We start from the raw sequence: 21657 nt of genomic DNA on the forward strand, positions 1-21657 counted from the left end.
CAATGTATCTTGTGCCAACTTAGGATATATCTTATTTGTAAAGCATGTAAACTCTAATCCCTTTTATTAAAAGTATTTATATGACCAAGAGGATTATGTCTGTCCCTCTTGATTTATGATCTAATTTGAATATCATGCCATGAGGATTATGTTTGCCCCTCATGGTTCTAATTGCTTTTTTTTTAGATATTTTAAGACTTGTCGTATGTTTTGGATACATCATGGTAAGAAAATTTTCTACTATAATAATGGTTTTAATAATTTGTGAAAAATCAGTTTGTAAATTTGAGGGTGTTACATATGTTGACTTAATAGTACCAGACTTAGCCTTAATTTCGTTAAGGTGGTAGAGGTTGGAGGTTCGAGTCTGGGGAGGTTCCAAAAGACCCTGGGAGGGTGGGGTGAGGAATATGCTCAGTACCACCTGGGCTAAAGCTGGCATTACCTTGTGAGAGGGAAGTGTCCAGCACCGCAAAAGACCTCGAGGAGGTGGGGTGAGCGGTAGGCTGTTACAATAGTTGATAGATTCAGTAAATATGCCACCTTTATACTGGCCCCAGCAGATTGCAAAGTTGATGAAGCAACATGCTTGTTTTTCAAGCATGTCATGAAGCTATGAGGGATTCCTCGAAGCATCGTCGGTGATCGAGATTCCTAATTCACCGGAAAATTTTGGAGAGAACTTTTCAAGTTCTTGGGGACAGACTTGAACTTCTCAACAAGCTTTCATCCTTAGAGTGACGGACAAACGAAGCGAATCAATGCTTTGTTAGAGCTCTACCTTCGGCACTATGTGAGCGCTCATCAACGAGATTAGGCCAAGTTGCTCGATGTGGCTCAATTCTCTTACAACTTGCAGTGAAGCGAGTCGACAGGTAAGACCCTTTTGAGATAGTTACCGAGCAACAACCTCTAACCCCTAATGCACTTGCCATACCATATAAGGGAGATAATCCAGCTGCCTATAAGTTTACCAAGGAATGGCAAGAAGAAGTCGACATTACTCCTGTATGCCTGGACAAAGCCTCCCGTAAAATGAAGAAGTGGGCAAACAAGAAGTGGCGCCCCATTGAGTTTCAAGTTGGTGACTTGGTCATGGTGAAGTTATTGCCGAATCAATTCAAGTCACTATGCAAAGTCCACAAAGGCTTGGTCAAGAGGTATGAAGGCCCTTTCCCTATCATCAAACGTGTGGGAAAGGTTGCGTATCAGGTACAACTCCCTCCCAAGCTTAAGGTTCATCTTATCGTCCACATTAGTCTCTTAAAGAAATACTGCAGAGATGAAGAGGATCTATCTCGAGGTATCTCTAAGAGAGCACCAACAGCAGTCGTCACTGAGTATGACAAGGAGATAGAAGAAATCCTTGCCGACAGGGTGATTAGAAAAAGGAGTTCCCAACTACACCGAGTACTTAATTAAGTGGAAAGGCCAACCAGGCTCTGAAGCTAGTTGGGAACGTGAAGACTTCCTATGACAGTTCACTGACCAAATCCAACACTATAAGGAGGAAGGCGCGACGAGGGCGTCGTGAAATTAAGTGAGGGAGGATGTCACGATTCATGACTTTTCATGAGGTTATGGAGCTCTGGAACGTTCCAGAACCCTCCAGAAGGCTCTTGAATAAACTTAAGAGTGCTAGAGAGTGCAAGAACATTCTAGAAAAGTCTACACAACTCTAGCCTCAATATTTTAATATTTGCCTCTAGATATTTTCATGTAAATATCTAGATATTTGTTGTAAATATTTAGATAGGAGAGGATTCTAGAGAATTAATTGTAACCGTAAGATTAATTTAATCTCCACCGTCTATTAAGGAGGTGAGAACTTTCTAGATTTAAGGGGAAGGTCTATAAATACCTTACCCCTCCTCATTTGTAACCCAACCTTAAGTTCTCAAAGCAATACTACTCTCACATTCTCCAAGCTCTCTTTCAAGTATCCTTTGCCCTCAAGCTTTTCCTTTCCTCAACTTAGCCAAGCATCCTCCTTTCATACGAGTTAGGCTTATTTAGCAACTTTCAGTGAAGATTGTCTAAGTGCCGTATAGGTCAAAAGACTAGCCTCGTGGCAAAATGCTTAAATTCATCCCCCAAGTTTGAAGTGTTTCGTACCTGAAATTTTAAATTTGTCTCAAATTCTGGTACTTTGCTGATGTGCTATACACAATGCGTGAGAGACGAGTTTGAGATGAATTTGAAATGTTTCAAACGTAAGAGACTAGTTTGAAATGCATAAAGCTGAGATACCGAAATAACACCATTTTAATCTCGGTTTTATTGTTTCAACCATTGGATTAAATTTGAATGATTTATATTTAATATTTAATAAAAGGATTTTTTTCTCCATTGCAGTTCTGAATTGTTTATCTTAGATTTTAACATTTTGGTTTTATTTATTTGTGTTTTATAATTGAATACTTCAATAATAATTTTATAAGATATTGAATTTGAGCCATTCAAATTCAATACAATGGTTGAGATGCCAAGTTTGAAGCATTTCAAAATAATTCCTTGGTTTCAAAATTATCACAAGTATTGGTCCTTGCCCTGATCTACTCAATGATTACGAATGAATTGATAAACTTATAAGACCAAGTTACTATTTTAACCTGATAAAATTTATTCATTATTCTTCTTGACATCATCATATATATATATATTTTTCAAAGTGAATTCAGTAGTGAGTGAGTACAGAAGTATGACAGATATTCTTAAACAGAAGACAATTACAAACTCAAATCAGATCACTTAAAAAGACCACATGGGTAGCACCATAGAAAAACCATGGACACAATTTTAGCCCATCACACAGGACACACTCAACTCTCTTCAAAACTAATGAAGAGCCCATTACAATACACAAGCTTCTTGTTAAAAATATCTCGACAAATTAAGTAGCATAGTTCTGATTCTTAGGGAATGGAAAAAAGGTTGTTCCAATCCATAACATAACTAGAGAAAAACAAACAAGAATCAATACATCATATGTATGTTAATGAATTTGGTCAATATCCTGTATGTGTGTCTGTGTGTATGTCCGTCCATTAACATAACCTGAACTAAGACAGCAGTGCCAAGTTATTGAACATTGACAGCAAATACCGTATGAACATAATGCCGACCGTCAAGCCATGCTAGAGATCCAAAATTGTAGCCTCCATGGGTCTCCTTCCCATCAAATGAGACTTCATAAGACAGCTTCTTTACACTCTCAGAGAAAACAAGCTTACTGGGAAGCACCTTGACAATCAATCCCTCTGGTGCACGCACCTTAGCTATATATGTGGCATTGAGGGGTCCCACATTGGTAACTGTTCTGATGATTACTTTGGCTTTCTGGTTCCTTCTGAGCTGTTTTATAGAGATTGATGGGTAGTTTATGTTGGATATAAGGTCTTTACTGGAGTTCTTTGGGCAGCTGAAATTAGTCTTAGACATTGACCTAATGCTTTTCTGTGAATAGCCCTGATAACAAAGGAATTGGAGGTAGTCTTCCGTGTCCGTTTCAAAGACTAAACCAGGATAGAGAGCTTTGAGTGGGCTAATTTCCCCAGCTCCCATTTCATGTGGGTTGGCATAGTCGTTTGAGCTGTTGGTCAAAGACTTCCTCATGTTGTTATAGGTTGTTGCTAAAAATAAGAAATGGAGAGAACGGCATAAGTATCACTTCTCAATTTTAGACCTAATCAGAGATTGATCATTTTGAAAAGGAAAAAAAAAAAAAAACAAGACTTTACTGGGCTGAGCTGGGTATTTGTTTTATGATTAAGTCTAATTCCCATTTTCCATAGAGCATGACCTCTTGTATTTATTTCTTTTTACAACTTTTTTAATCCAATCCTGCATAATCTTCAACATCTTTTTCTTTCTGTTTTCATTCTTCGAGAGAGAGATGTTTCAGGATTAAAGAATAAGCAGTACATTAGTTATTGAACCTGTTGTCATTAGGGCTGACTTGATCATTGAAGGACTCCATCTTTTGTGTACTGATTTGATTAATGCTGCAGCACCTGTCACATGTGGGCAAGCCATAGAAGTACCAGATTTGATGCCAAATAGGGATGGTTTTTTCCCTGCCGGAACACTTCCTGGTTCAGTGCTTATGGGTATCATGGCAGCTAGAATGCCAATTCCTGGAGCCATAATGTCTGGCTGAGGAAAACATTTGCCACAAATAGTGTGTAAGATTGTGTTACCTTGCATAAATTTCATGTAGGGCCTTGGGGAAGAAAATTACCTTGAGTATGTTTTCTGTAAGGATTGAAGGACCTCTTGATGAAAAAGATGCAACAATTGGTGAAGGTTTATACCTAGCAACTTCTGCTGTTGGAAGAATTGTTGCAGTTGGGTTCCTGTCATGGATGCAGGCAGGAAAGGCTCATTTTTTGCTTAGCTTTTTATTTATTTTTTTTTTTTCCTCCAATTGTTGGAAGTCTTAATTTATTTTGGAAAAAAAATAATTCAGAGAATGTTTGGCTGGGAAAATGAAGCCACATGAATCATAGGCAGTGGCACTAGACAGAATTCTATGGTTGGGGATGCTTACTTGGTAGAGTTAATGTATTTAGAATCTGATTCCCTTCAAGATCACCAACATTTGTGTACGGAAAAATGCCTGCATCAAAAGGAATATCCTTCTTGTCCTCGTCAATTAGTATCATCCCCGTGGCCCTTGCATCTTGTAAAACTAGCTTCTTGATTCGTCTTGAAACAGCTGGATCATCAGCAATGCAAATCACAATCTTGCCAGCAACTTTACTGTAATCCAGTGATCCAGGATAACAATTCCTGCGTTCATTGATAAAAGAACATATTTCCTTATGTTCGAATTACTGCATTATAGCTTCCTAGCATTTGCAACGTGTAAAAACTAGGATTTAATATTTAGAACAACCACTTATGTGTTGTCGGTATCAGTGCTACTGCCTACTGCTACATTAACAACGTGTACAAACTGGGACAATGGTATTAAATGGGTCTTCCTTTGAGTGAGATGTGAATTATTTTCAGCTCTTGACAACGTGACACTTGAGCAGCAAAAATGAGATATTAAGCAATGCTTACAACTTCATGCCGTAACTCTATAGCATAAAGTTGTAAATATTGCTTGATGCCTTTTATAACTGATTAGGTAACAATAATGCGATGGGAGGTTTTTCAAACCAAAAGAAAAAAAAGAAACCAAACTGGAATTATTGGTTCTTTTTTATCATTTTTTTTTCAGTAGTATTATTACATGCGGAAGAATTTTTTGAATGAGCAAATACTGTAATATTCAGTTGTAAAAAATGTCTTGGTGTTTTTTTGGAAGGGAAAAAAAAATTAGAGAGCCTAGTAGTAAAACTTAAAACTTTGTCAAAATCACGTACCTTGCTTCTGATGCAGGGGTAAATCTAGCAGCCACACTCTCCCCAAAAACAAGTGGATAGAAATTTGAATGAGTGAGGTTTGAGAAGTTAATCCCTGAGCCCTACCAACACAATCATAGGGAAAAATTAGATTTCCCATAAATGAAAACTACGCTAAGAAATTTACCACAATTTTCTTTCTGCTTTGTATCAAAAATCAAGAAACCTACTTTAAAAGTTTTCCCATTTCCAAGGAGAACACTTGATTGGAAGCTCCTATCAATATTAGAAGCTGCAGCTGTTAATATCCATGGAGCTGTGTTTACAACTGTGTAAGGATCAGGACCATCATTCCCTGCAGAGCACACCACCATGACACCCTTTTCTTCTGCATGAAAGGCTCCAATGGCTATGGGATCATTCAGAAAATCTGATTGAAACAGAGAACTAATTCCAATGGAGATTGAGATTATATCTACTCCATCTTTAACAGCATCATCCATAGCCTTCAATATAGTGGCACCTGAGCAGCCTTCTTCTGAGCAGGCCTTGTAAGTAGCAATTCTAGTGGAAGGAGAGCCACCTCTTGCTGTTCCTTGTGCTAAACCATAATAACTAGCATTGTTGACTTGGGTTCCAGCTGCGGTTGATGCAGTGTGAGTCCCGTGGCCAACAGAGTCTCTTGGTGAGCCCTTGTCACCATGAGTCTTGTTGCCACCGAATGTGATTTGCAGATTATAGTATCTTGCTCCTATCAATTTCCTGCATTTTTACTGAGATAATTGAGTTTTTACAGGACCAGTTTGAATATAATCATCCTATGTTTTTTAAGTGTATTTAAACTAGATACAAACTTCTCATTGAAAACTTCATAGGAGAAGGAATGGTCACCTGTTGCAATTGGATAGCTTGAAATCACGACCCTGCATGCAAACACCTTTCCATCTATAAGGGATTTCCCCAAGACCCTCATCATTAAAGCTTGGAGATTCTGGCCATATCCCTTCGGAAAAGAATAAACAAAAACTTGAATCAATAATCTTTAAGCAACTTGTTTATAATACATCGCATGCAATTGCTTTCTAATTAAGGTCTCATTATTAAAATAGGTGAAAGTTATAGTTTTTGGAGTTTCAAAGTGAGGAAATTGCTTTGATGACTAAATATGAAGGCTGGGTTCTAATTACATGCTTTCACTCTTGATCTTTTTAATTGTGAACTATATAATGTGCCGTAGATTTTGCTCTTCCTTCCCTCTAAATAGCTTCCTGTATTCTCTGATTTATACATATAATTTGTTGGCCTTCACTGTTGGCAGAAAATGAGATTGGGAAGAGCAGGGCAATGACATGATTTGGTTGCAAAAAGTATTCTGGAACAAATGTAGTTTGTATGAATCTGCCATCATCAGTCACAAATTTTGTACTAGGGACATACTACTCATCGCAAAAGTAGCGAAGAATCTGATCTTCCTCAATTACTCAGATCGAGTTGCATATACAAAATATATGGGGTTTGAATTTAGCTGGTAATTCCCTGTTTTTAGTCGGCATCCACAAGTTGTGACATATGTTGCCTTCTAGTTGGGACAATCTATCTGTCTCCTGATTATTATCATCTTTTTTCTTTCAAAACAAAAAGAAGATACTGAGAAACCTCATCTCTTCGGTGATTTTATGGTTAGCCCTTGCATGTAACCTCAGTATGAAAACAATAAAGACTATAACGTGTGTCTAGGATGCTGATCACCACTTTATTGTCATCTCCCATTGGTTCATGCGGAATCCTCATTCCACATGCTTTCCCCGGCACCAAGAGGTTGTGTCAACTCGAAAAATTGTTTTCCATTTATTTCTCTTTCCATCTACGTTATTAGGCATGATAATTTGATTCTGCTTCCTTTTGCATTACAACTTTTTTGGAAGAAAGGAGGTTTTATTTTTATGGTAGCACCAATCTAAAGTTCCAGTTGCTACTTATCGTTTGTATTTTATTGTTCCCTCTAGAATTCTAATACAAGTATTTCCATAACTTCTTTTCTTTTCTTTCTTTTTGTTTTAATCTTTTGGTTTCAATTAATTTGATTGACATAGACAGATCACATCTTTACCCCATCAATGTCACCACTTGTAGAAGAACGTGCAACCAGGAAGGGAGCATCTTATCCTCTGCTTTGAAGATTGATGGATTATGTGCAACAAATAATGATTGATAAACACGGGGGAAGGTAGCAATCAAAACAGCTGGATGAGGGCCACAATGGATGGTCATTAATTGTTTACTAGCTAGGTCATTGATAGTCCCATGTGAGCAGAATTCTATTCTGCTTGAACTGTCATTGTTGTTCGATGTAGATGCCTTGACCACCAGTTTGCTCTTACATTATATATTGCATTGCATAAAATCTAAAGAACGGGTTATACTGTTTTTGACTTATGATTGGTATGATTTCCCATATAATATATTTTGATACTATTTTGTACAGGTAAGTGTGACTCACTAACCTTCACCATCACATGATGAGGTGTCCCTTCAAAACTCCTTTAGGCCATTTATGAGAACTGCATTGACATCATGACATGTGAAATGCATCCCCATCCACCTTTACAGATTACACTCCTATGACACAGCCCCTATGAGGCCTTCCATGCTGTCATTGTATTTTACGTAACTATCATGCGTAGATTGAATTGTTGATGTCAAGGTGAGGCTGTAGCTGATGTGACGGTGACACTAGGATGTTTCATTTCAAGAGTTTAAACTTTAGCTCTTGAAAAATGAATATAGTTAGTGTGAAAATTTGTTTTTCATGTTAGTTTATTTGTTGAATTAATTTCTGGGACATTACCATCTTTTGGGTATGATGCTATAAGGGGGAAAAACAAAAGAAAAGGAGCGTAATGATCTAGACAAGTGTACAAGAAAATGAACAAAATTTACTCTAGAAATTAGGTTGAACGAAAGTTATCACATACCAGTGTCTATAACACCAATAATAACATCGCTTGAAAAGTGTTGGTGTGGGATGATGCCACGTGGCATCATACCCAAATCTGACTCCAAAAAGTCCCAGGATCTTGTCGTATGTAACTGAAGAACCGGATCTGGAAACACTGACACTACACCATGATGCTCTGTTTTGAAAGTTACTCAACCACAATTAGTTCGTGAGAATACAAAATAATAAATACTAAATCTAAATCTTATACATACATATATTAAAATATATTTAAATTTAATTTAGTCTAGTTATTTAATTTAATGTACTAGGCGTAGGCTTGGTGAACAAATCAATTATCTGTATGGAGTGACTAAGAGACAACATAATTCATATCCATGGAAGAAAGAAAGATTTTGGTTTAAGCAAAAATGATACCATTAGTGAGCTTTTGTCTTTGTGGTGGGAAATTCAAATAATTAAGGACCTCAAAGTAGGAAATGATTAACAATGACTTAAATGATTTACCAAAGATATTTAAAAAATTGGAAGAAAACAAGAGGAAAAGGAGGAAGCAGATAAGACAAGAGAAGCACCAGACAAGGCAGAAGCTTCACTCTCTGTAAGCATGGCCGAGAATCCACTGAAAGCATGACTGTAATGGTGGATTAGAGCTATCCTCTCACTCTCTCCCCTGTGAAAAGTTAAAGTTAAAAGGCACAATAATGTATTAGTTGAACTGATTTCAATAATTATTATGATTTAAGTTTAATAATGAATAAATATGTTAGGATGTAAAAAAAAAAAAAAAAAAAACTCTTATCAGGTTGTGACTGTGACCTGCTTTTAATAAGTTTGTATGTGTCTATTTAATCCTTTCAAAATTTCCATGGGTTTCATTTTAAATGAGTCATCTTTACTACCAATCTTTATTGAGTGGTGTGATGCTTTATTATTATACTCTTAACATTAATGAAATGTCTAAATTGTGATTAAATATATCTACTGAAGACTGAAATAAAAATATTAATTCATTTTAAGATATTTGTGACCTGAATCTATAAAGAATTACTTGTTGTAAGGTATATGAAAAAACCTTGGAATAATAGATGACAATAGCTGCAAATTAGCAGATTCCGCAATCTTGGAATCTAAGGCATTGCTGTTTGATGCTGAACTTCCCATGTAAACAACATAAGGCTACACAAAACAGAGTATACAAAGCTTAAGTGGTCTTAATTAGAGTAAGAAATAATGATAAAAGGCAATGAATCGCCAAACAAGAAACAAGGGTCAGACTTCTCTCCTGATTTTCTAGTTTTGTTCTTTCCAAATACACACAAAACAAAGTAGGCATACTTTGTATGTATCAGAAGATCACAACATGAGCGTTTGACCTGAAGACAACATCAGTATGAGAGGGAGAACCTCATCGAATAGTTCAATTGAGGCTTTTCCTTCTTTGTTTTTGTTATTTTTGCTTTTTGCTCTCTCTCTTTTACATGGCAGTTGTCCATTGACCAGAGAGGACTCAAATGCATGCAAGGAGCAATGAAAATGAAGAAGAGAGAGAAAGATTCACGGACCTTAGGAATTTGATGTGAGAAGGCTAATGAAGAACAGAAAAGAAGAAAAGGTACAAGGAGGAGGAAATGAAGGACTTGCAGAATCCAAGCCATTATTGAAGATTATGTGCTGAGAGAGAGAGAGAGAGAGAGAGAGAGATCTTTTTTATGCTGATAATGACAAAGACAAGTGCATGAGTTGTGATCAATTTATAGGCCAAGTGAGTGAGAACTGTGAGATTCTTAATCTTCACTACAAGAAGCTTGATTGATGCTTCCCACATGAACCATCTGAAAACATATTTAATATTTGTTAATTCCTTTTGCTCTACTTTGTATTGAATGAATTGTGTATTTTCCACCTTTTTTTATTAAATAATTTGGTTGACTCCAGGAATAACATGGGCAGAAATGAAAGGCATAAAAATGGCTAAGTTATTCCAAAATTGTAAATATATAAATATATATATATATATATATATAAACGATAGACTTGTTCTGGATTGGTTAAAAGTTATTTTTTTTCTTTCTAATTATGTTTAGAATTTTAGTATTTTGTGATAGTGACTTGTAATATTCATTGAATTTTACCCACCTTGTTTTGTTTTTCATAAATCTTTTGTTAGATGCAAGATACTTCAACTAATTTAAAATTTTTGTTTTATTAATATTTGTTTCAATTATTTTTATCATATATTTAATAATTTTGTTATAAAGTATTAAATAGAAGTTATAATATTTCGTATATTTTTCAAAGAGACTTGATTTTAATTCAACCCCTATCAAATTATTGAATCGTGAATTGTACTTTCATCTCAACTAATTAAAATTGATTAACTAGTATGGTTTTTTTGATTATGAAATGCCTATTTATAGTTTTGTTAAGGAATAATTTTCTTACTTATTTATTACGTTTTGGGAATGAACTAATTGGCAATTTTTTTGTGTCATAAAATGGGGACCAAGACCCAAAATGGAGGGCCATTGCTTAACACTTTTTATTAATTATATTTTTTTTACCAAACTTTTTATTAATTATATGGCCCCACATATTAATAAATTATGATGAGTCACAAGCAATTTCATCAATTTTTTACAATTTCTGCTGTAACCAAAAAAATAATTAGTATTTAATATTATCGAATTAAATTTTCATATTATTATGCCTATTTAATGTAGTTTCTTCTAATGTTTTTATTCATGATTTTTATAAATTATAAGATCTTTTGATTTGAGGTTTGAGCCCAATAATATTTATATTTCAATTAATTAATGGCACTCAAATATCATATAATTGTAAAAAAGAATAAATTCTATGGTAAGTGACGTTTTTTATTAATATTCCACATTCATTTTCATCAAGTTTTTACAATTTCTATTGTGGTGATACCGTGATAGAATGTTAGCCCTATCTTGTTATTTATTTTTTAAAAAAAAATTCAATAATAATTAAATTTAAAGTGATTGATCGTACATTCGTACCACAAATGAAATGATTATCAAATTAAATCTCTTCAATTAATTAAAGCATTATATTCAACGCAAAACAAGAATAAAATTTAATTACAAACTTGATTTGAAACATATAAATAAATCTCTGTGAGTAATTAACTGAAAAACTCCATTAAAAGAAAATGAACTAGTGGAAGATGACTATAATTGTATAATATTAAAAAACATGCAAAATAATAATGGTAAAACTTTTAAGACAATATAATCCAACATTGATATGTTTATCGTAGAAGATGAATCCAATTTATTTATCCTCACACATAAATAATAACAATAACAACAAAAAGAAGTCAAAAGTCTCAAAAGCAAGAATCCAGTTCCTTGAATGAGAGGATTTTCATTAATTAAAGAAGAAGAAGAACATAATATGCTTCAAATGGAAGCAACTTATTGGTCTCTTTTTCAATTGCCATGTGGAATTTTGTTCCTTTATTTCCCCTTTTTGTTCTCTCTCTCTTTTTGTTTTCCCAGAGATCTGTTTCTTCTTCTTCACTTGTTCTCATTAATTAATTAGTTCTTAATTATTTCAGCATCTTCTTCTTCCTTTGTTGGATTATATTCTCTCTTCTTTTGCCTTTAGCTCCCTCAACAACACTTAGACTAAATGTGCAAAATGCAGGTGATGAATTGACAAGGTAATACTGAGTTATTAAATGTTAACTCTGGTCTTAATTATAAAAAAAACATTAACCAACTTCACGGTTCTGAAGTAATATTTCCTCCATTCTAAGTTATTAAATATTTTTGAGAGATATTTGATATTTTAAAATATAAGGTACTTTGACAAAAATACTTAAATAAGATTTCATTAATGATATTTTTTAATATTATCTTTCTCATTATATTCTCTTTTCAATATTCATTCACAATAGAGTATTAAATGAAATGCATTTTTGGGAGTTTGCATCTTTTAAAAAATAAAGTTATAAAGTGTATTTAATTAATTTTATTTATATGCATAATTTTGTTTAAATGTGTCTTGCAAATTAGGATGGGGAAGTAGCAGTTAATATCTTTAAAATTGTGAAAAGTGTTTGTCTTACCAATTTTGCCTTTCACTAAAATTAATAACCACAATAAAATTTGTCAGGGAATTACAACTTGGTACAATTAATGAAAGGTAATTTAAAAAAAAAAATTGACTAGTACATTTTTGTCCTGTATTTTTAACATCAAATAGAAGTTTAAAACTTTACATCATAATTAGAATTGAACACTATTCATTCTATGGATTCTCATGCTTGAAAGAATTGATGAATGATCCTACCAACCTTAATCTTGTAAAATAGACTTTGATTTTTTTTTTTGACCAAAATAAAATAGACTTTGATTATAATTTGATTGGATATTCCCTTGGGTCTCCTCCACCAATACCTATCTCACATATAACAATGAAATTAGTTGGGGGTTAGTTAAGCTAATTAAGCTTTTGACAAGACTTAGTTTTTTATGTGAGAAATTGCAGTGAGGGCCTATAAGAGGGGGGGAAAAGCAATGAGAATACTGAACAACTAAAGATTCATTTATATACAATTAAAAATTTACTAATTAATTATATATAGATGAACCTTTAGTTAATCATTTCTTTTTATATTTGCTTTTAGTTAATGATCTATTGGCATTTTTTTTCTTGTGAATCTCAAATTTCTCCCTTATACTTTGATTTGTGAGGAAAATTTTAGGGAAAAAGGCATTTTAATTAATAACCCAAAAAGTGACTTATTTTAAACAATCATAACATATCAACAAGTGTCATATATTAAAACCGGAAAGAATAAATTAGATAGTCAATCGTGAGTATGAATCTTGGAGTTGTAAGATGTTTTATTTTTTTAAATGAGAGAGAGACACAACAATAATAGCAACAGCAGCAACAACAACAAGAGTAACTTATAATGAAATCCCCTCTGTTTTGCTAACATTATAAAGACCTATTCTCTATTTTTAAAACTCATACTTTAGTCCAATTTCTAACAGTGTTAGAAATATTTTATTAAATATTATCAGATACTTTAATTTTATTTTTAATTATTCTAAAAAATTTAAAATTATTGATTTTTCCTTATAATCTAATTTTATATTCACTCCCCTCGATTTAAGAAACTTTAAATAAGTATGAAAATAATTAAATAAATAATTTAGAAATATTTTGTTTAAATTAAATAAATTTAAAAAAAATAAATATAAATTATATAGACTAATTTATTTTTTAATATTACATCGCTATTTCATTATATTTTTTATATCTATGTTTGAAATGTTAGTATTTATATTTCTACAAAATTACTAAATAAAAATTTCTAAAATTAATTAACAATTTAAAATATGAATGCAATTTTAAAAACATATGCATTTATATTTTTACATTTTAAATTATATTTAAATAATACTTCAAAAGGGCATTTTAGTTCAATATATATGATTTAAAGGACAACTAATAGTTGAATGAATGAAAATGAATTTTTTAAAATAAAAGAGAGATTTGTATTTTGAAACTATTAATTCTATGGAAAGTTCATATAAGTCGTAAAGATAAAAACAATGTGCTTGTAATTAAAATAAACTAGAAGGGAGGTGAATGTATTTAAAAGCTTCACTTCTAATATGTGAATCATAATATTATATGTCTATCTCCAACTTCATTTTAAGCAAACTCATTTTAGATATCTAAATTATTTATAATATAGTTTCTTTCTACTCTAACTTTTTTCTGCTTTAGACATATTCATAATGAAGTTTGAGCCTTTGCCCTATTCAATCCTGGAAAAAGAAATACATTGTTTAGGTCACAAGGTTGTTATGAAATTCAAAAGCTAGCTAAATCCTTCATATTATCATTTATTTTACTTCTTTTCTAGTTTGTTAAATAAGATATTCAACTTTTTTTTTTGCACGAGTTTTGATATCACAAGTCTTTGACCTTGAACTGATTACATTAGGCATCTCTTTGGGGAGCATCCCTCCCATTGATAATTTAATAATTTAAATTTACATGTTTATATGCAAGCACTTCAATTTGACAATTTTGGATCTCTTTTCAACATACATCATCTGAATTTGATTTTAATGGTTTAAAAAAACTTTGATAGTTCAAATATATAAATGCATTGACAAGTTGTTTTTTTTTCTAACAAAATAGAATGCAACTTGAAAGACAAATAATAACTTAGTTCAACTAGTTAAGGAATTAAATTAATTTTATCTCACGATATACAATCATATTAGATAAAAATATTAAAGATATTTCAGTAAGATCATTGTTGATAATGATGATCCTACATGATAGGAGTTCAGATTAGTCTAGTGGTTGGCATTAATATTTTCAGGTTTTTTTAGATACTAAGTGATGGGAAAAAAATATTTAAAAGTGAAATTTGAGTTCTTGGGCATATTTGGAAATATCTTCTAATGTTTGGGCTTGGGCTGCACCAAGGGATGGACTTGGATTTAGTAAATGTTTGATTATCAATTTGGCCCAACATCAGTTTCTGGCCCAAAACAAAGGAAGATGCCACCCCCCCCCCCTTTTCTTTTTTCTCTCGGAATAGATAAAACAAAGGAGTATTCTACTTCCCGCGTCCTTTTGCCCTTTTTGGCAGAATTAACGAAGAAAAAGAGATATTCTCTTCCCTTTTCCTTTTTTAATTTTTAAAGTTTCTTATATTTTTCATTTCATTTTTAAGGAAGAGGCATGAGAATTATTCTAGGGTTAATATAGTGTTCAATTTTTACAAAATTTCACTTTCTCTCTCTCTCTTACATTCTTTAAAAAAAATTACATATTAGACCTTATTTTTTAAAAAGATAACGAATGCTTGTTTTAATTTAATGATAAGAACGAAATTGGACTAACTTTAATTATTTAAAGTTCAGAATGTACATTATAAAAGTTTAATATTTAAATCACTTATGAATTTATAATTCAGAATTTAAATTATATATTAACTCATTATTCTACATCCCCGAAGCTAGTTTTATTTCATTCTCTTTATTTTGTACACCAAGTGAATTGTTAACTGTTGGAATGTGAAAATGCTACAAAGGAGAGAAGAATTTTAGAAGCGTTTGCCTGACATTGTAACCTTTACAGTAACAGTGAGAAGTTTTGGGTAAAAAGATATTTGAACCTAGAAAATACAAAAGAAAAATAAAATATGACTATAAGCAACCATACACGAGTGAAAGAATTTCTCTCATTTGCCTCGTTTTAAGATCCAAGTCAATTCTTTCTATTGAATCCACACCTTAATTAATTTAATAAAATATTTTATTTATAATCAGTTTGATAATAGTTCGACTATAATTTTAATAGTTAATTTTTAAACTAATATTTTAACTAATTTAATAACTTAATTTCATGTTCACTCCCTTATTCATTTATTTATGTGTGTGGGCCTTTTGCTCTTTGTGTTCTAAAAAAAAATTCTGTCTTTTCCATTCACAAAAGGCACTTCTAATTTAAAAAAAAAAAAGAATAGGAACCATGAACAGTGAATTTTGTTTTTGAGATTAGATATAATGCACAAAACCAACCTCGGATTTAAAAAATATTATTTCATATATCAACTTGAAGAAAAAAATTGCTTGCCCAAACATTTCAACTCATTTTATTAAAAAAATTCTTATTTTTTAAAAATATTATATTCCATGGGTTTTTATATTTTTTGTTTAAATTTTTAAAAATAATCAAAATTAAAAAAAGAAATTTTTTTAAATATTTTAATAGGTTACTTTGAATGGCTTCTTAAATAATCTAATGCGGTAAGAGATAGTTTGTTTAAAAAAAATGTGAAATATCATAAAATTTTAAAATAATAAAATAATAAATTATTTTTTAAAAAATAAAATATATTATAAAATTTAAAAATAACTTATCAATAATTATTTTTTATTATAATTAAATATAAAATAATGTCTACTTTTTAAAAAATTTATTGAAACTAAATTTTTTATAAAATAGCTAAATTATTTAAAAATTATTTATTTTTTAATTATAAACAAACGCCTCAATATTATATTTAGAAGTGAAGTCATAAATTATGAATTTGTTTAATTCAAATTGAAATTAAAAGAAAAGATGGAGAAGCTGTAGCCTGCTGTGAAAGGGATAGATAGGAATATTTAGGGGAAAAAAAAATGGAACATTGATTGCATCATTATGTTTCCAAGTAGGGATGGACGCAGACAACCTCCATCCTTTATTAGGTTGAGACACAACATCTAGATATTACTTCAACGTAATGGACTTTGTGTATCAATCCTTCTTTGTTCTTTTTTTTTTTTAAGAAAACAAATTTATGTCACATGATTCCAAATTAAATATGCTTGTATTTCAAAGGCCAATATTTTTTTAAAAAATTAATCACATAAAAAATCATAATTTAAGAAGCCAAAGACATGTTTGATTTTGTCTTTAACAACTATAACTTGTTTGAATAAATGTTGTAGATTCAAATGTTGAACAAACTATTCTCCTTTTTAAAAAAAATGAATGAAAAAATATTAGAACTTTTTTTTTATTTTGAAAACATATTGCATTTGACTATCAAAAATGATCACTGGTTATTGTCCATTACAATTATAATTCACTATTGGCCACAACTATTTGTGGATTTTTTAACTTTGAAATTGTGTTTAAATTAAATTGATTAAACATCTTTATACTTTTTCTAAAAAACAATTTTATAATTGTATTACAAAACGATATTTAAAAAATATAAATATAAATACAATCAAACAAATTGTAAATTATTTAAAAAATAATGTCATTTATAATTTGGAGTATTCCCTGGTTCATTGTATGTCAGGGGGCACGCCCTTCAATACCAATATTTTGGGGGAATTTGAAAACATTGGTGACGACTTAAAAAAAAAAAAACAAAGAAGAAGCTATTTTTTAGTTTGAAAAACAAAAGTAAAATAAAACTATAATCTGATTGATATAATATGTAAAAACTTTAATACATTGCATCTTTAATAAGCCATATTGTCTATTTTATAAACAGTTTGCCTTATCGTAATTTTTGGATTTTTTTTTCAATTATGTTTATATTTATTGTGCTTACACTATACTTTTAAACCATTCATACCAAAGTTCAATAATATATGTTAATTTTTTATTTCAAGAATTACCAAATCTTAAATAAAACTATTAGATCAGTGATTTCTCCACTTTCACAGAGTGGAGAGAATCTATTTCCAAAATTTTATATAATTTTCTTAAGCAGCTGCTTGATATGGGATGGAAAAAATAAATAAAAGAGAGAGAAAAAATAGATGAATTAAATGTAATAAAAATATTCTCAGCATTACGAATGGATAATTAAATATCCTACTTAATATCATTGTAATTATAGTTATTATGATAAGCAAGTCAATCTATGTAGCAGTTAATTTATCTGAAAACAATATGTGAATTATTTCTTCTTGGTTTTAAAATAAAAATTTCCCATAGAACTAGGGAGCTTTTTGAATGAAACTTTCGAAGGTTTATATTAACATTTCAATTGCCAAATATTTGTCTTAGTTGGCCGCTCAAGTATGAGGTCTCATTTTTTAATCTATCTTAAGAGCCAAAAACATTTTTGGAAGGATCACTTCTGGTTGAACTTAATAATACTCAAATGGGTTGATGATTATTTTTTCCATTTAATTTTATTCAAAAGATTACTAGAGATTTTAAATTTAATTATAAGTCAATTATGTCTCTCAATGTTAAAAACTTCCTCCTTTATCATATTGACATCAAAAACACTTAACATTTAATATTTGTTAGTTATCTATAAATTTCATTATTTTTTAATATTTTTATTGGGTTAAGGATAATTTTTTTCCCTCAACTTTTATTCAAAAAGCCAATGAGTACTATCAACTCAAATATTTTATAATAAAAAATATTAAAAAAATAAAATGTGAGGCTCATTAATAGTGAGAAAATGACAGGATAATAAGAGAGATAATCTTTAAAATTAAGGAATAGAATTAACTCATTCTTGAGTTTAAGATTTTCAATGACATTTCGAATAAAGTTGAGAAGCAAAAATAATTTTTAATTTTAATCAAACTTTATCTCAAAATAATACTCCCTTCGTTTAAAAATGTAAGGCATTTTTAAAGAATTGGATGTTAAAAAATGTAAGATATTTTTAATCTTTCAAAGTATAGTAATTGTTTTTTTTAAAAAATGTCCCTATTGATAATTACTTTATATTTATTATAGGCTGTTTAATAGGAGTAAATATAAAAAAATAAAATTAGTTAAAAAATAGATAATTACTTTATTGAGGGCGAGACTTAAAACTTCTTTCAAGTGGGAGGCGCTTCCATTGGACAACTTGTCATTGACATCCTAATTAGCAATATTAGATAGGATATATGTGCATAAAAAGTTAGTAAATTTATTTTAAAAGAATAATTTTAACTTCCCAAGAAAATAAAATATTGAAGAAGCAAGTGATGCATCATGCAAGAATTTCCTGACTTCCCCAGAGGTATGACTACTTGAACCAACTATGGCTAAGAAATATAAATAATATTATGCTGATTAAAAAAAAAGAATTATAAATAATATTACAAAATAATGGAAGACTTTTTATGGATACGGGGATGGAATGATGTGCATTGTCCATGGGATTTCACAACGTGATCAAGAAGATGATGTCAATATATCAATCCAAACATTTTTCATTTTAATTATACTGCACATTTTTCTCCCCTTTTTTTCCTCCTAAATTATACTAAATTCTAAAATCATAAAATTTACTTTAAATGAATTTTTTTAAAAATTAATATTTTTATTTTTTTTCTTTTTACTAAATAAATTCTGCCTTAAAATTTTTTAACTAACTTAAACATTACTTACAAGAACCGTGTCCGTCATGGTCAGGCTCATAAATTTATTGATATTGATTTAATTATTTATCTTTCTATATTTTAATTTTAACATCTTCACCAACATAATTTTGTATTGCACTATCCATTATCTATCATGCTGTTTATTTGCCAATTGTCAAATTTTATTGACATTCTTTATTTTTTAGTTCACCCACACAATTCACCATTGTTTTCAATTTATTATTAGAATTAAATTCTTCAAAATATTTTTATCAATAAATAACTAAGGTAAATTAAGTAATGAAATTTCACTAAAATTGCAGTAGATTTCACGGTTTAAAAAATATTTACGAAAATACATATAAATTATTTAGCAATGAAGTTTAATTTCTTTTATTGGCAGCAAATTTGAAGTGCACTTTGCTAGGAATAGAATCAATTGTTTAAAGTATATCTTGTCATCCTTTATTGTATGAATTTGCTCAAGGGTTTTAAATTTTCAATACTCTAATCAATGTGAAACAATATATTTCTAATTTTAATTTCAATCATGGACACAAATTTTAAGAAAAAACTTTTTATATTAATTCTATTGTGCTACTTAAAATTATATCCACAAATTTTTTTTTTGTGTGTGATTGAAACTTTCTCTTTCTATTATGCTACTTAAAATAATTATAGACACAAAAATTAGAAATTTGGGACTTTATCTATTTTTGGGATGAGGGGCAGTACCACATAGTCCAAGAAAAGTTGCCTAAGCATTTTTGTTCAAACAGAGAAAGATTTCTTTCAAAATAAATGAGAGGCACACATGAGACAAATGCAAACGGCATATCTCTCTTGGTCTCCCTCCAAAGAAATTTTACAATAAAAATTATTTCTTTCATTTTAAAATATATGTTTCTCATTAAATTAGATTTTATTTCTATGAGACAAACTCAATTCCTTTGCATTATAAAGATTAGGCTAAATTATATACCTTTTAAAAAATAACGAATCAAAATAAAACTTTATATAAAATTAAACAAATATATGTATATTTTTGCTAAAACATTAATTACAGAGATATTTTGGTTTAAATGTTTTAATTTTTAATATAATTATTATGCTTAAATAACTTTCTCGCATTGCATGAATTTATTAAAAGTTACTTACAAATTAAATATGAAAGGAGTGCACTCAATAAACTTCATACAATATGAGAGGCTCATTTAGTTCACTATATAATTGATAATATACTAAGCTGCCAGATGGTGATTTTATATTGAATTTGAGATAAATTACACTGTTTATGACATATAAATAATATAGTTTAGATTAGTAATATATACATTGCACAATTTATAAATATAAATAGTATGTATATATACATATTTTTATTTATATTTCGTGTGAGTTAATATTTTCACCTTTAGAAGAAAGCAAGAAAATTGGGGTTGGAAATGACGTCAGGCCCATAAGCCCAAGTCGGGAGAGAAGAGTGATAGCGATTGCTTGTAATTGCTAAAAGAAGAGAGACATACAGAGAACATCATAACATTGGCTTTGGTAGCTTCCCATCAACAACATGACTGATGATGTACCCTACCTTCTCTGGGTGGAACCCATACTCTACAACATCTCTCTCTCTCTCTCTCTTCCACTCTTTAAAAAACCATGTGCCACGTGGACATGGTTTGGAGAAAATAAAAGAGCCATCAATAAGGGCCAACTTGAGTTTTAAGTGCCTCTAAGCGCTTTGCTTTTATGAGTTCAAATTTGTAAACCTATTTATTTTAAATTATTATTTTTCTTAAACTTGATCATTATTAATGGAGCTCAAAATTGAATTTGAAAGCCGGTATATTATTTTTTAAAAAATTAAATTTAATTATGCTAAAACATAGATACACTCTAAAGCAACTGAATTAAATTTCTAAACGACAATAACAAGCTCCAGAGTATAATCAGAATAATAAAGTCCCTAAAATAAAATATATAATTTTTTATTTAACAAAGTATGTCATTTCCATAAATGAATTAAAAATTAAAATAAATCAATTTTCAATAATTTTGATCACATGATGAACTAGAAAATAGAGATAAAAATACAGACCCTAAAAAGGCTAGCCTTAGCATGAGTATGTTTTTAAAAGGCTAATAAAGGCTGATTATAAAAGTTATTTTATATAGAAAAAAATTATTTTTTCAAGTCCAACCTTCAAAAAATATGGGATTTAAATTGATAGCTCAAAAAACCTAACTCTTATGGACAATTCGAGGTCAAAGCAAATCTAACAAGTGAGTTGTATTATTTATGATTTATAAAAATGACAGCTTATTAAATTTTTTTAAATTATATATAGATTATATACAGTGGATTAAGTTGAAAAGGTTTCTTATGAGAGAACTGCATCCTATGCTTATTTAAAAATTTGTATTTCTCCATCAAAAAGATTGCATTGTCCAGATCTTG

The 21657-nt window shown here is 30.3% G+C and overlaps 1 pseudogene; it reads right to left on the minus strand.

Annotated features, from left to right (window-relative positions):
* Window positions 1–2769: 2769 nt before the first annotated feature.
* Window positions 2770–10016, minus strand: LOC129316006 (CO(2)-response secreted protease-like; annotated as a pseudogene).
* Between the last annotated feature and the right edge of the window lie 11641 nt (window positions 10017–21657).

The sequence above is a fragment of the Prosopis cineraria genome, unplaced genomic scaffold, assembly GCF_029017545.1.
Source record: "Prosopis cineraria cultivar Desert tree isolate PC_DT_omini unplaced genomic scaffold, ASM2901754v1 PC7, whole genome shotgun sequence".
Taxonomy (NCBI): Eukaryota; Viridiplantae; Streptophyta; class Magnoliopsida; order Fabales; family Fabaceae; genus Prosopis; species Prosopis cineraria.